Below are 13,613 nucleotides of genomic sequence, written 5' to 3'. Positions count from 1 at the left end.
CGGAAAAGGTAGCAGCCATCGCCGAACTAGAACCACCATCGACAGTAAGAGAGCTCCGACAGTACCTGGGCGTAGCATCATGGTACCGCCGGTTTGTACCTGACTTCGCAAAAATAGTCAAACCTCTCAACGATCTGCTACGCAAGGGCAATAAATGGGTGTGGACACAGGAACATCAGACGGCGTTCGAAGAGGTGAAGGCAAGACTCGTCGCAGACCCCGTACTGGCATGCCCGGACTTCGACAAACCATTCATCTTGCAAACTGACGCAAGCGACTACGGCATCGGGGCAATCTTGACCCAGGAAACTGAACGAGGCGAAAAGGTAATCTCTTACTCAAGCCGAACGCTCAACGGCGCTGAGAAGAATTACTCAACGACCGAGGAGTGCTTGGCAATCGTCTGGGCAATCCGAAAGCTCAGGCCGTATCTGGAAGGTTACCACTTTAAAGTAGTAACCGACCACATGGCACTGAAGTGGCTCAACAGCATAGAGAGCCCTTCAAGGAGGATCGCCAGATGGGCCCTGGAGTTGCAGCAGTACGACTTCGAAATAGCGTACAGCAAAGGGCAACTCAACGTAGTGGCAGACGCTTTGTCAAGGCAGCCACTGCCGGAAACGCTTCGAGGGATCAAGGAGACGTCGGCGGCGGAAGTTTCTGCAGCATGCAGCTGGATTCTGGAAATGCGCGAAAAGATAAGGACCCAGCCGCAAAAGTATCCGGACTACGTGATGGAGGGTAACACCCTGTACAGGAATATACCTCATAGAGCGAGCAGCGAAGATGTTGCAACATGGAAGATGTGCGTCCCGAAAGCTCTACGGGAAACGGTGCTGAAGGAGAACCACGACTCACCGGCGGCTGGCCATGTAGGAAGCCGAAAGACAATAGCACGTCTGGCAGCCCGGTACTACTGGCCAGGAATGCACAGAGACGCCCGAGCCCACGTGCGAGTATGCGAGACATGCATGAGATTCAAGCCGAATCAGATGCAAATGGCTGGGAAAATGCTTACGCAGGTGCCAGAGGAACCATGGGCTACGGTATGTGCGGACTTCGTCGGACCCCTGCCGCGTTCGAAGCACGGCAACCAAATGCTGCTGGTATTGATAGACCGGTTCTCCAAGTGGACTGAGTTGGTGCCGCTGCGAAGCGCGACGGCCGAGTCCCTAAAGAAAGCTTTTAAAGAACGCATAATCGCGAGGTATGGGGTCCCCAAAATAGTCATAACGGACAACGGAGTCCAGTTTACCAGCAAAACTTTCAAGAGTTTCCTGGCCGAAATGGGAGCCAGGCAACAGTTCACAGCTCCATACACCCCACAGGAGAACCCGACTAAGAGAGCCAATAGGACGGTGAAAACAATGATTGCGCAGTTCGCAGGGCAGAACCAAAGAGACTGGGACGAAAAATGGCCAGAAATCATGCTGGCAGTAAACACGAGCGTTTCAGAATCCACAGGTTACACACCGTCGTTCATTACCCAAGGCAGAGAACCAAGACTACCGAGCGCCCTATACGACAGAGAAACCGTAGGGACCGGACGACCGACAGAGACCCCGGAAGAGAATGCAAACAAACTCAGGGAAATCTTCGAGATTGTAAGGCGGAACCTGGAGAAAGCATCCCAGGACCAGGCTAGGCATTATAACCTAAGGAGGAGGCAATGGACGCCAAAGGTGGGTGACGTCGTGTGGGCCAAGGAACACCACTTATCAAAAGCGGCCGAGGGGTTCGCAGCAAAATTGGCCCCAAGATACGACGGACCTTACCAAGTCATAGGTTTTGCGTCACCAGTAATCTCCAAATACGACACATAAACACAAAGAAAGAGCGGACCATCCACGTAAGCGAGCTGAAACAGCAACAAACGGAAAACACAAGCGAGCGGCTACAGCAAGCAGACACAACAGATGCAAAACAACATTAAAAGTCCAAGGATACCTCCAAGGATGCCCAAAGGATACTACGAAAGGAGTCCAAGGATACCTCCAAGGATGACCAAAGGATACTACGAAAGGATCCCAAGGATACCTCCAAGGATGCCCAGAGGATACTACAAAAGGAGTCCAAGGATACCTCCAAGGATGACCAAAGGATACTACGAAAGGATCCCAAGGATACCTCCAAGGATGCCCAAAGGATACTACGAAAGGAGTCCAAGGATACCCCCAAGGATGCCCAAAGGATACTACGAAAGGAGTCCAAGGATACCTCCAAGGATGCCCAAAGGATACTACGAAAGGAGTCCAAGGATACCTCCAAGGATGCCCAAAGGGTATTGCGAAAGGATTCCAAGGATACCTCCAAGGATGCCCAAAGGATACTACGAAAGGAGTCAAAGGATACGTCCAAGGATTCCCAAAGGGTACTACGGAAAGAGTCCAAGGATACCTGCAAGGATTCCCAAAGGATACTACGAACAAATTCCAAGGATTCGAAAGGGATACTACAAACCGACTCCAAGGATACTACAGGGCATCTACAAAGGCGCAATGAAACACATAAAGGACATCAGGAGAACGCTAAGAACACAAAGGGAGCGAACCAGAGCGTCTAAGGTCTCGATTTGGACTGATCGGAGGAAAGGAAAAAACACGCATCAAAAGTCTGCCGAAGGAAGGGGGAAGACGGCACAGAGCAGAGAGCTGTACCGTAGATCTGGGTAGTAAGAAGGAGAGGCCGATGGAAATAGCGGGATTTAGCAAAGAGGAAGGCTCGGAACCGAGGTGTCGTTAAAGGGAGCCCAGGCTCCAGCTGAGCAATCAAAATCGACGAGCATCATGAGCACACGTGTGACGAGGAGCGAAGCGCGCAAGATGATGGCTGCCCACCAGCCGTCCGGAGGATCTAACCCGGGGCAAGGATGGTCGGCAGCCCGGCCTACCCGAACCTCGCGGCGGATCTCCGGGCGGGGCGTCCCCGAGCCGGTTCTCAGCTCCGGCAGCGACGTCGAGTTGGTGGAGGACCCGCGGATGGAGCAACGGCGATGGCGGCTTCGCAGAGCGGGCAACCGGGCCGACGGACGCATCCCGACTGGCGCGGCGGAGGTGGAGTGGGCCAGCGAAGAGCCGCCCCAGGACCAGCTAACTCCCAGTAGCCATGCCGAGGCTGTGGTAGCGGCTACGTGGGAGTTTCGACGAAAGTGCGAGGCGCGAAGGCGGAGCGAGGAGCGGCGGTTAAAGGAGATGGAGGAGTCGCCGGAGTGGCAGGCCCAACTGCGGATGGCCGAGGAGGAGGAGCAGCAGCTGTGGGAAAACCCGGGGTACCCACCCACGCCGAGGTATGCGCCCGAGCCCTGCATCCCGCCGCAAGAAGTGGCAGACGACTGGGCGTCCTCACCTCCGCGGTGGCTGCCCGAAATCCCGCCCACAGCGCGGTACGAGGGGTCACCACAGTGTATGCCAGCACGACCGCCCACGCCGAGGTTCGAGCAGCCACCACCGCAGCAGCAGCCACCACAGTGGCAGCAGCTCGACCGCGAGCAGCCACCACCGCAGCAGCAGCCACCACAGCAGCAGCAGCTCGAGCGCGAGCAGCCACCACCGCAGCAGCAGCCATCCCCGCAGCAGCAGCCACCACCGCAGCAGCAGCCACCACCGCAGCAGCAGCCACCACCGCAGCAGCAGCCATCACCGCAGCAGCAGCCACCACCGCAGCGGCAGCCATCACCGCAGCAGCAGCCACCACCGCAGCAGCAGCCACCACCGCAGCAACAACACATCCGGACGGACATACCGGCGGCCCATGTGAGCCACAGCACCCGGACGTTCGTGGCCGAAGGAGTAAGGTGGCGACAGCAGACGGTTGTCTGGACCTGGCCGGAGGGACCCGTAGAGGAGACGGCAGCGACGGAAGAGCCCCGAATCTGGGAGGAAAGTGGTCCCCGGGTGAGCCCGCTGGATCCCAGGACCCGTGGCAGACCGGAGCAGTGGGCGCCACCGACGCCGAGCACCGGACCCACAACGCCAAGGACAGGGCCATCGACGCCAATGTCTACTGGGAGCGCGACACTAACCGCGGAGCCTCTGGAGCGAGGACCCTGGGTGTGGCCTGAGCCCGTGGAAAACGGCCGTCCTCCGCTCAAGCGGCAGCACTCGGCGCCCGAAGTATCCGAGGTGGTGGCACGGCCGAGATTGTCGCGGACGGTGTCGGCGCCGGAGGGCCAGCGATGCCGAGAGATCGCGGAGCATGAGTGGCCCGAAGGGATCGCGGAGGCACCGGTGGTAGAGGAGGCTCGCATCCTGGGCGGCAGGCGCAGCGTGCGCGTATGGCGAGAGGGGCGCGCGTTCCGCGTCCGGTTGGGGCTGGCGGGCACGAGAGTGTTCGAGGAGCGGCAATAAAATTTGAATAAAACGAAAAACAGAGTTTGAAAACCGGCATAGAACGGGAAACGCGGCTGAAACAGGGGCCAGAAGTAAGGGGCATACATGGCAGCTCCAGCATCCTGAAATCAATATTGGGTTAATACAGGAAGCAGCCAAGCGACTTCAAAATACTTACCTGCAGCGAAGCAAATGCGAAGTCCTCTCCGCACCAGCTTTCGAGTGTTGCCAGCGTAAAGCCAGGCTCAGCCGGCTGAGGACGATTGAAGGGCGAGAGAGAGAGACGAGAGGCGAGAGAGGTCGTGTGGAGAGGGAAAGGATGAAAATAAAAGGAGTAGAACGCAGCGATGAGCAGCGAGCTGGGGATCGATAGCACACGAGTATCGATGTCCCAGTGGAGTCAGGAAAGATATCGGCGCGGGAGATTCAAGTTGCTACGAGGAGGATGACCAGCGCTGTAGGAACTCAACGGAGTTAAGAGCGTCGAGGGAGCATCGAGGGAGCAACGAGGGAACGCCGCGGGAATCACAAGGACTCGAAGGCGGGGATAAGCAAGGAAACGCCGGAGAGTAGGAACCAGTCTTAAATGTTTCCCGAAGTAAAGGGGGAATGGGGGAACTCCCCACAAATAGAAACAGCAGCAGATGGCCGGCCGCTTGCCAGATACGCGGCGAATTCGCGTAGTAACGGCGCGGCGAGGAGAGCGAGAGAGTTTGGAGACCAACGAAGGAGAGCGAGAGAGTTTGGAGACCAATGAAGGAGAGCGAGAGAGTTTGGAGACCAAGGATGGAGATCGAGAGAGAGTGAAGACTTCGCGGGCAAGACAAGAGTGCCGTGTGCAAAAGCGGGTAACGGGACTCCACCGTACTTTGGACTCTCCCGTGAACTTTGGACCGGGAGAGGAAGTGCCACATCTCGGCGGTGGAGCGGCACACAGGCGTGCCACAAGCATCACGGGAATCAGCGGGATGGCAGCAGTGGGCGGAGCATCGATTGGAAGCGGTACGGGAACGACAAGTGGGTCATCCAGGAGGCACGGACTTTGGACCCAGAGTGGAGAGATCCAGCGGGCCGTGCGCAGAAGGAAAATAACGGTTCCCGGAGGCCCTATATAAGGCCGCAGAGCGCTGGCAGCTGGATCAGTCGATCACAAGGAGTCAAACGGTCAAGATCACTCAGATACCAAAGTGAACAATCAAACAACCAGATAATCTACAAGGGAGCAGCAGCAAGTCGAGTCGCCAGAGAAGCAGCGCCGTGGGAGCCTACAAGGAGCGAGATTGCTACGTCGAGACGTTCGGGATTGGGATACCAGGAATCTCCGAATTGAGACGCAGGTAGCTGAGATCCAGAGGGCATCACACGGCTAGGTCAAGGCGGTCGATTAACCCTGTCCACAAAGTCCTTGCGTTACGCCTGGAAAGAGTATAACAAGCCAGAAGGGAGAGCGGTCGATCGGTAAGGTCTCGAGTGGAATTGTCCAGGAGAGCCCTACGGATTCGACTTGCGAGGTCCCGGAGCGGCGTGCCCGAACCACGAGTATAACAAGCCAGAAGGGAGAGCGGTCATCGGTACGGTCTCGAGTGGAATTATCCAGGAGAGCCCTACGGATTCGACTTGCGAGGTCCCGGAGCGGCGTGCCCGAACCCCGAGTACCAAAAGCCACACGGAAACGTCCCGGACAAAAGGCAAAAGGGTGAGGCTAGGGTGGAACGATCGTTTACACTAGGCGTGGAAGCGAAGTAAGGCGCGAGGCAGCTTCCTGGCGTTCCGCCTTGACTGTCCGCGCGGGCTGAGCAGAAACCCAGTGGGACCATCCGGGACAGAGCAAGGGACAGGCGGCGGTGTGTCGAAAGGAGCGATCCTGGAGAGCGCAGCTTCTGTTCACCCTAGTCTGAGAACGGTGACGCTTCCCTAAGCCCGTACGGCCGATACCCCTCGCGATTCCGAGTCGTTACCAGCAGTCACCAAGTCACGCGTGAGAAGTGAACAGCGAGCGAGCGTCTTCAGGGAGCTGCGAGGATCTTCAGGGAGCGGCGAGGATCTTCAGGGAGATGCGAGTATTTTCATGGAGCTACAGGACTGGAGCACCGAGTCGTCAAGGCGAGAGGTCGTCGAGTCAATCAGGACCGTCGGAAGCACCGAAGGTCACAAGCAACGAGTCAAGGCCAACCAAGCGACTAAGACACTTGTAATAATATACCCGCAATAAAACCCAATACGAACACACAATATACTGAGCTAGCCGCACGAATCTCGTAGCGAGCAGACCATAAAAATCAGTTCGTTACACCATTATTCGATTTTGGAAGTGGACCAATAGTATCTACAATTACTCTATCAAAAGCTCTTTGTGGAGTTTCGGTTATAGTTAGTGGGGTCTTAGTATGTTTAGTCGTTTTCGACTTTTGGCATTTAGAACATTTCTTTATGTACTCTTTTATGTCTTTGGACATATTTTTCCAGTAATAGTGTCTCTGGACCATGGCCAATTGGATCACCATGGAATGTAGACAATATAGCTTCTTCTTCTTTTTTTTTATGTTTACCGGGTTGAGTAGCGCTACTCTCAATGATTTCAATATATTATTGCCCATAATTTTAAAATTATCAATTGAAACATGTTCAAAGATATTTTCCCACGGTGCCACTTTGAGTTGGCTGACTTTGTGAATACCGGCCTGCTTTTCAAGCCTTTGAAAGAATTGACCTAAGTCAATGGTTCCATTAGTATACAAATCGCTAACATCATATCTTGCTGTAATTTTCTTTCCGTGCTTAAATAAACACATTTTAGTATTTACATGCAAGGTCACTACTTTACGTACTTCATCATTATTAATGACTTCATATACGTTGGGCTCTGATGCTTTTTCTGTAGATTGCTTATGCAATTCTATTTGTTCTTTTCCTGCGCAGGATTTTTTTCTACTTTGGTTTCTGGTAGTGACTTTCAGAATTTTATTGGTTGTTTGTATATTTTTTAAGTCTGTGATGGTTATTCTAGAGAGCGCATCGGCTACATAGTTATCTTTACCCTTTAAATACTCTACCGTAAAATTATATTCCTCCAATTCAAGTCTCATTCGTGTTAGTTTGGAACTGGGATTTACCATTGAAAATAAGTAGGTAAGTGATCTGTGGTCTGTTTTGACAGTGAAGTGTCTACCATAAATATATGGTCTGAAGTGTGTTATTGCCCAATGAATGGATGCTAATTCTTGTTCTGAGTGCTCTTGTTGCTTTCACCTTTCGTAAAGGATCTTGATGCGTATGCCACTGGAAGCTGTAGTCCATTTTTGCTTTGGGTTAGGACTGCTCCACAAGCGTATTTGCTAGCATCAGTGATTATGCAAAATTCTTTGCTAAAATCTGGGTATTGCAACAGAGTGGGATTTATTAATGCTGATTTAAGATGTTCGAAGGCGTTTTGACATTGTGTTGTCCATTCGAATTTTGCATCTTTCTTACATAATCTTGTTATGTGACGGGAGTATTCAGCAAAATTCTTTATAAAACGTCTGTAATAATTGCAAAATGCAATGAATCTCCTAGCGCTGTCTGTATCATGTGGGACTGGATAATTTTGAATTACGTCGTATTTTTTGTCGCCGGCAAGATTCCTTTGTCTGTGCATTTATGTCCTAAGAAAGTGACTTCATGCATGAAAAATGAACATTTTTCAGGATGTAACTTCAGGTTGTGTTTCCTACATTTCTCGAAAACATCAGTTAAGTTCTTGAGCATATGTTTTTCGGAACAACCTATGACTATTAAGTCATCCATATAAAGAAATGCTTGCGAAGGTTCTAATCCAGAGAAAGCTAAAGTCATCATTCTCTGAAAAGAGTTTGGCGCTATTTTTAAACCGCTATTAAAAACCCGACATTAAGTCAAGGCATGAGAAATATTGATCTAAATAAATAGTTGATCTAAAATATCATCGATTCTAGGGAGTGGAAATTTATCAGACAAGAGTTTTTTATTTATTTTCCGTATTTGGAAGTGACTTTTTTGGTACTAACAGAAGTGGGCTATTATAAGGTGATACAGAGGGTTCCACTATTTCATCATTGATGAGTTTTTGGACTTGTTTTTGAATTTCGTCTTGTTGACTATGAGGATTTCTATAATTTTTTATATATACGGGTTCATCATCAATTAATCTCAGCTTTTGTTTATAAAAATTATTGGTAGTGATCGATTCAGTTTCTAGTCCGAATACATCGCTGTACTGGGTGCATTGTTCATTGAATTGAGGCGGGAAGTTTTTTGCAAGTTGGGATAATACAATTTTTTGTCTGTCTTCTAAGTCCGTTTTTACTATTTCGTAGTTTGAAAGTGGATCATGATGAATGTTTTTGATATAGACTACCTTATCTGTGTTTGTAGTATTTAGTAATCTTATATATGCATTTTGGACTGTTGCTGTGGTGAATTTGTCTGCAGTTTTACCTTTTTGGCTTATTTTTGCCATTTTGGCTTTAACTACGTCGGATGTTTCTCCGACTATAGTATATTGCAGTTTTTTAATTATATCTTCTATTGTGGTTTCTTTTTGGACTCTGTATAATGTCGATCCAATTATTTTGGATTTGATGACTTCTACAGCCAAACCCTCGAACGTACCTTTCGTAAGATTAACCAACTTCAAAGCTGTTACGAATCTCTGAAGGTGTACTCTTTGCCCGTTAAACTCCGGGATGGCATTCGATATTTCTTTAATATATGCCCTTTGGGCTGCTGGATCTGCCATTATGTTTTCTTTTGTGTCTGGCACGCTTATATCTGATTCTATATCTTCTTCTTCTTCTGCTTCTGTTACTGTTAGACTTGCAGGAATTGTTAGATCACGTAGATCTTTTTCCTTTAGTTCGATTCCTTCGCTCGAATCGGAATCTTCGTTTTCCGTTAGGTCTGTGTCTTGATCTATTGTCAAAGGTGTATTTAAAATTGTCGGTATCAATATATTTAAATTATACCTATCATGGACAGTTATTAGATTTGTACGAAATTTGATCAATAATTTAGATAATTTTGACCAATTCGTTTTATTTATCGCTGCCCTAATTTCATGTACTAAAGTTCTTGCAGCATTGAAAGAATCTACAAGAATCTTTGCATGTTTATTAATAGTGTCTTTATGTATTGGCCTATTTTGGCTTATACATTTGTAAGACTTGTCAAATGTGTCCTTCAATTCTCGTATGTGGAGTGTTAATTGCTCCCATTCCATACTAAAGGACTTTTTTTTTTGTATTAGTTGTGCGTAATTTTTAGCACATTTATATGACCTAGCACTGGGTGTATGTCTACTTCCGAGAATACTTTACAGTTTCTTACTGTAGACAGTACTATTGCATTTTGCGTACCGCTGCAATGAATAAGCGGGGAAAAAGCTAGGTCGTACCTATTCATATATTCGTCTTCAAAATCTGAAATTGATAGAGGCTCTGCTCTGTTTCTAAGTATGGCTAATACCCTATTCTCAAAATTTGGTTGATTGGCTAGAGTAATTCTGATGCAATCTGTGGTATTCACGTTGTTTGTTAATATATTTTAGTTTTATTTTATTTCAAAATTTTAATTCTCTTATTTTTGGTATGTCATTGCATACATTTACAAATTTTGGATTTTAATTTGTATTTTGAAACATATTTTTATAATAATTGTTTGTGCTCTATTAATTTAAATCTTATCATATTTTATATTTGTTATTATTTTTTTTTTTTATTTATTTAATTTTTATTGTACTTTAGATAAGATTGTTAGATAAAATAATATCTATATTCAATATATCAATATATGGACATACATATTTATATTAAATGGTTTGCTCTTTTGTTTGTATTTTATTTTGAACATCTTTTTATAATTATTGTTGGCGCTTTATGTATTTATATTTTGTCCAGATCAGAGAGGTCGTCGGCTTTTATTTATGTCTCTCTTTGATATACATTTATTATGAAACATATATGCCTTGTACAAAATAAATGCACTCATTATAAAGACAGTGATTGATAATAAGATGTTCGTTAAATCTGTATTAATATTTTTGGACTCGATTTTATTTATAATGATTGCTGTGGAGTCCACTTCTTTTACGTCTACGAAACCCATTTTGGGTGTTTTTCTGTGAGCTGCTATAGCTATAGGTGTGTAGTTTAATTTATAATCTTTGCCATTTAGTTTGGCTCATGTAGTTAAAAATTACGGCCTTATTGGGCCGTGAAATTTTTTGTATAATTTGATAAAAATAAATTTTAACAATGGTAAAGCCTGCCTAGTTTTTGCATGGTTTTCAGGCCACACGCTAATTGGGCAACTTTAACGTCGCTCAATTTAACATTAGTTTTTATATAATATAAAAAAAATATGCATCGCAGTGCAATGAAAAAAATTATGCAAAGCAGTGCATGGTAAAAAAAATATGCGCTCTATGAAGCGCTGTCGGCTCACTTCTCCTTGGTCTTGCTTGATTGGCAAAACGTGGCCGGTGCTGGCTGCACAGGCTGGACTTCCTCGACGGTCTTCTTTTTTGGGGCACCGGTGCTGGCCGCACAGGTGTACTCGCAGTAGGGGGAGTACAGTGGTCCCTCGCAGTCATCCGGGCACGTCTTCTTCAGCTTTGGAATGGAAACTTTTTATGGAGGAGGCAATGTGTTTTTATTTTTGGCAATATTTGGGATTACAGGGTAGGTGGATGTGTCTGTGGTCTGATTCTTACGTACTGATAGCAAATTTTTTAAGTATTCAACTTCGGCATGTATTTTTACCGAGTCGTTCCAATTTATTGCTTTGCCGCTGTTGAGCAGCTTCAGTAGTTGAGCCTTTCTGGCATCCAATCTTTTTACCACGCCACTTCTTTTGGCACACATCACACTCTACTCACTGCGTTTCTTCTTTTGGTTCTTTTTATTGTAGTGTATGCTGTCGTTGCTGCCGTTGTTGCTGTTGTTGCCGTTGTTGCTGTCTTCTTATCCTGTGAGGTCCATATCCAGGTCCATATTCCTTCGGACCAATGTCACGGTCGCCATGTAATAGTTTACTTCGATGTAGGTTTTTGTATATTTGGATTTTATATCATTTATTTAAAAGATTTATTTTGTTTGCATTAGGAGCTGAGCAGCCGTTGTTGCCGCTCTGAGCTCAAAAGAGTTTCTCGTCAAACTTAATTTACTTAGGAGCTAAGGAGGTCTAAGTCTCGTAGCGGCGCTGCCAACAGCGGCAGCGGAGAGACGACCTTTATATTCTTAAGTATATAGCTATGCTCACTTATTTTGGAGCGCAGAGGTATATGCATGTACTTGAGTTTGGCTGAGCGGCCGGCGTGTATCAGAATGCTGACACTTGCACTTTCTGTGTACGCCGCCGGTGGACTCATGTTTCGGCCACTTAGGTTTATGACCGGGCCTTTGTTTATGTAAACACTGCAACAGAGTGTTACAGTGTGTTTGCTTTAAGTACTCTTGGTACAGTAGATATTCGATATAAGTGCATACTACAATCCAGTTCAAATTTAAAGGATTAACGTCTTGTCGTTCAAGAGATTACAGCTTTAGATTTCACAAAAAAAATAGGCTCATCGTACTCACGTGCTGTTCTCTTGCAGCAGCTGAGTTTGACAGCTGTTATTTTAACAGTGGCCTGTTACGTTAACATTTCCGTTCTGTAACATAACATTTTGATCTGTTCTTAATTCGATAACATCAACTTTTTGCAATTTTAAATACTTTTGAGAAACAGATTTATGCAAAAAAAAAAAGAATGGGGCAGTTTCCGGACTCCTTGACAAGGAGTTCGCGCTGCCGCCCTTGAATGTATGCTTGATCGTGATACGATCGGGCTGTCTTTCGGCCTTATTCCCTCCCCTTCACACATCCGTGTGCCAAACTGATCGCTGCGGGCCGTGCAATACGGTCCCCTATTGTCAAGGTTGTCCGTCGAAGTTTATATCATTGTTCTTGGCCTAACCAACTTCTCACGTTGGTTATAAATAAGTTCTGTTTTGATTGGTTCGGTTAACACAATTATATTGCATCACTACTTTTCCCAAAGTATCCTATGAGTCACAACGCCTCTGAACGGATGGGTCGTACATCTTAACAATTTTCATCAGAATGGCGATCTCAAGTACTGCGGCCACAAACATCACAGTATGTCGGATGTCGTTCTTATGGTTGATCCCTCCACGTTCTTTGATTACACTGGCAGTGGTAGTCCGACACATAAGATTCTTTCGAGCTGCTATTCCAGTCCTCCTCAAGGGTTAGGTTAGGGTTAGCTGGTCCTGGTGTTGTAGACTCCGTGGTCGGATGCCCAAGCCCATGGGAAAATGTCCTTTCCTCGGAGCTGGCGGCTTCCGTTAGACACTAGAATGAATTCTCCTCTCTTCTCTACTCGGCTAAGGTCTTTTATACCAGACTAGAGCTATTACATGGCTGCCGATATAGATCGGATTAACTAGGTGTTCCCAAATAGGATTACTATTTCTCGATATTCGCTACTAAGAGTCAACGGCCGGCTGTTGCATTTTGCCAGCTGCCGGGGTATGGTTACCAGTAGGTCGATCGTGGCCGTTGTTCTGGCCACTAAACACCCGTAAATTTCCAAATTGAATTTTCTTCTGCCTTTACCAGCCTGAGTCTGATTATTCAATTGCAACGCTTCCCTCGATTAAAGATTCGTCGTTGCTATGTGAATCTTTGTATGGGGATAACAGGTACTCTAAAAATTGACTCCGCTGGACATACTTTATTACTCTATTTAAAATTTAGTTTTCTTAAAAAGTGTTCGTGCTAAACCACTACCTTTAACACTTAGTTGTAAGAAGAAAACGATTGATTTTTAACGTGCTAACAAACAAACACTAGGATATAGCACCATCAATTTAGTTCAAACCAAAAAGTTTACTTAATTTGCTTTATTTTAAGCACTTTAAAATTGAAAGAAAAACGTGGAATTTTAACAGCCCGAGAATTGCGTTTGGAACAGCTGACTTATCAGCTGGTATCTTTACGGAGACTCCTTTTATCGTAAAACTTAAACTTAAATGGGCTTCTGTTAATTCATCATCAAACAACATTTTTCGTTTTAGCATAGTTTCAAAAATGTGTTTTGGCAAACAAAATAGGAGCAAGTCCCCGTAGTGCAGCGCATCAAAGTGACCTCTGCCTGTGTGGCCAAAAATTCATAGCGAGGACTTTTAAGGGCATTTCCAGCGATAATCTTATTCTGCAGACGGAGCTCTGATTCTGTGGACGCTGCTGGCCGGCTTTTGTTGGA

The sequence above is a fragment of the Drosophila subpulchrella genome, unplaced genomic scaffold (genome assembly GCF_014743375.2).
Source record: "Drosophila subpulchrella strain 33 F10 #4 breed RU33 unplaced genomic scaffold, RU_Dsub_v1.1 Primary Assembly Seq40, whole genome shotgun sequence".
Classification (NCBI taxonomy): domain Eukaryota; kingdom Metazoa; phylum Arthropoda; class Insecta; order Diptera; family Drosophilidae; genus Drosophila; species Drosophila subpulchrella.
This window is presented reverse-complemented; position numbering follows the sequence as displayed.